This window comes from Chiloscyllium plagiosum, unplaced genomic scaffold (assembly GCF_037043375.1).
Source record: "Chiloscyllium plagiosum isolate Xiang-an unplaced genomic scaffold, Cpla_swu_hap1 HiC_scaffold_47, whole genome shotgun sequence".
NCBI lineage: Eukaryota > Metazoa > Chordata > Chondrichthyes > Orectolobiformes > Hemiscylliidae > Chiloscyllium > Chiloscyllium plagiosum.
Window position 1 is genome coordinate 34966839 of NW_028270185.1, and position 2880 is coordinate 34969718.

Below are 2880 nucleotides of genomic sequence, written 5' to 3' on the forward strand. Positions count from 1 at the left end.
GGAAGTGCAAGGGAAGGCATTTGGGGACATCAACAATAGAGGGGAATGTACAATAAATGAGAGTATGGTCAGTGTGGGCAGATAAATGAAGGTAGCTAGAAACACCAATAATCTTGTTATTGTAAGAAATGGCATTTTTCCTCTGGCAGACAAAATAGTCTTCAGAGCTGGAAGCTTATGCAGGAACTGTATAAATAATGAGTTCAGTCGCAGCTTGGGGATTGCGTACAGTTCTGGTCACTCCATGAAATGGAAGGATGGAATTTGACTGGAGAGGGGAGAGAGGAGATTCTTCACCCTGTGACAATGGAAGTGCAGTTATGAGGAAAGATTGGAATGGAGAATGCTGAGAGGAGATTTGATTGGGGTGCACATATTTTCATGGACCTGGGAAGAAAGGGAGAGAACACCTTGTTCCTGTTGGAGAGCTCATTTACCAGTGGCGAATATTTAATCTAATTGGTTGAAATATCAGAAAAGTGTTGAGGAAGGTTGTTATTTCACCCAGAATATGGTCGGGATCTGAGTGTCACACATGGAAGCAGAGTAGAGGTAGAAACATTCAAACGATTTTAACAGGGTGCCGGGATCTACACCTGAAGGCCTACACTGTCCGGGGAGACAGAACTAGGGCTACAAACCCAATGCATACAGTGGACAGAGTCATCTCCTCTATACGGTGCTAGTTTCTGAAGTTTTCAAAGGTTACCAATATCTGATAGGCTCAGTACGCAGAGATGAGGGGTGAGGACAGGGAGGAGCAGTGTGTGAATTGATTAGCATCACAATAATACTGATCCCATCCTTTATACACAATGCCAATTCACTGTATTGGCTTATTTACCCTTCCTATAGAAATGGGGAAAACCTTTGAATACCCAGGTCCGTCATGGTCACACTGCAGCCCCACCTCCATAATGACAGCTATATCTGACCTGGTTCACACTATTTAAAGCTACAATTTCACTGGCGTTGTTGAAAATTTCCCAGCTTCATTCTTGCCCCATTGAAGGCTGCTCGCAGTCAACTAATGTTTCTCACGCTCAATTATTGCATATCATTCTGTACCATCATCCTGAACGTTACAATAAAATGATCGGTATGCCCCAACACGTTCCCCTACTGACATTGGATCCACGTAATCCAGGAACACTTGGCCCTCGTAATCCTTCACCGCCAGTATCCCTGTCTGTTGTCTGGAAACATAAAGTTTCTCAGTATAACTAATCTGGAGTATTGTCATCTCTATCAAATGATCCTGCATATTTATTCTCCATCATTTCTTTGGTTTCTGACTGACAGACTGTACCTCAAAGTGTAATTGTATACTTGTTGTGTAGCTCTTGTCAATTTCCTTCTGTCCTTGGACGGATGTTCTTTCTCTTGGACTCCTTAACTAGCGCTAATCTAAACCAATACTTCTACCTTCATCCTTTTCCTTCCCTTCTATCATTTTGGAATTATTTATATTCAGCAATATTTAACACCCAGTCCTGCCATTCCTTGATCCAGCTCTCGGTGATCGGTACATCTGATTTCCACACAGCAATCTGCATTTGGAACTCCCCACACTCCGAGTCTTCATGTCCATACAGAGTACCTAAGATTGAAGCTTTCTTTCTTACTCCATCTTCCACTGTTAAACTTGTTGTCGTAAATTAGTACCAACTATGTCTCCCATCATTTTGAGGGGAGACATTCCTCTACTATTCCTTTTTATATCCTCAGCACACACCAAGTTATTTTCAATCCATGCCAAATACCCCGTATGAAATTCAGTCCCGCTCTGTCACGTTAGTCCATCCAGCTCGTACAGTTGCTGCTCTCCCCAGAACAAGTCCCAATGTCCCAGGAATCTGAAGCCCGTCCTGCTGCACCATCGTTCCAGTCACACTCTCATCCAGCTAAAACTCTGAGTCCTGTTCTCACTTGGACTCGGAACTGCGAGTTTCCGAGGGATTGCTACATTTGCAGACTGGCTTGCTAACCATCCACCTAGACCACTTCACCCTTCCTACCCTGATCATTTCTATCAACATGGATGTGACCTTTGACTGTTCACTGTCCCCTAGAAGAATGTCATGCAGCCACAGTGACATTCTTAACTCCACCATCATGGAATTACAGACGCGCTGACACCTTCTTCACTTTCCTGTCTCCCCTGTGACTATTGCTCGTCCTTCCTTCTCCCTCCCCTCCTGTACAGTCAGGCTGCTTGTGGGGCCACAGACATGGCTCTGACTGCCATCTCTTGAGGAGCCTACACCTTCATCAGCTTCCATGACCCAATGGGAAACCGAATTGGGAGGGAGACACCAGGATATTCTTATATTCCCTGAGTGTTTCTCTCCGATTGCCTAGTCCCCAGACCCTTCCTTCTCCCAGGCTGTCATGCCTGCAGGTGATCTGCTGTGTGTGTGTGTGCTATCCACCTAACTCTCAGCATCACAGATGCCCCAAAGAGGCTATGACTTCCCAATGTAACAGAACACATTTTCCATGTTACAAATATGTCTTGCCATGTCTTAAAATGCAATATGTCTGGAGGAACTTAATTAATTACTTAGAATGAAGTTTACATTCGGGAAATAACAATATCCCTTATTCAACTGTGGCTTACCGAAGGTAATTTATTATACTGGCTCACAATTTCACTTCTCCCTCTTATTTCTGTTTTGAACCCTTATTTCAGAAGTTGAAAAAAAATTGCTAACTTATAACAATTACGTGATAGTCGCTAATAACAGTGTTTTTATCAGCCAATGAACTTACAGCCTTTTCTGTGATGGCTCTTGCACTTCTTTCAAACTCAGTGCAGGCAGATCCCAGCAGCATAAAGTTATCTTTGTGACTCCCAGGAACTTGTAATCCTCCAGGTCC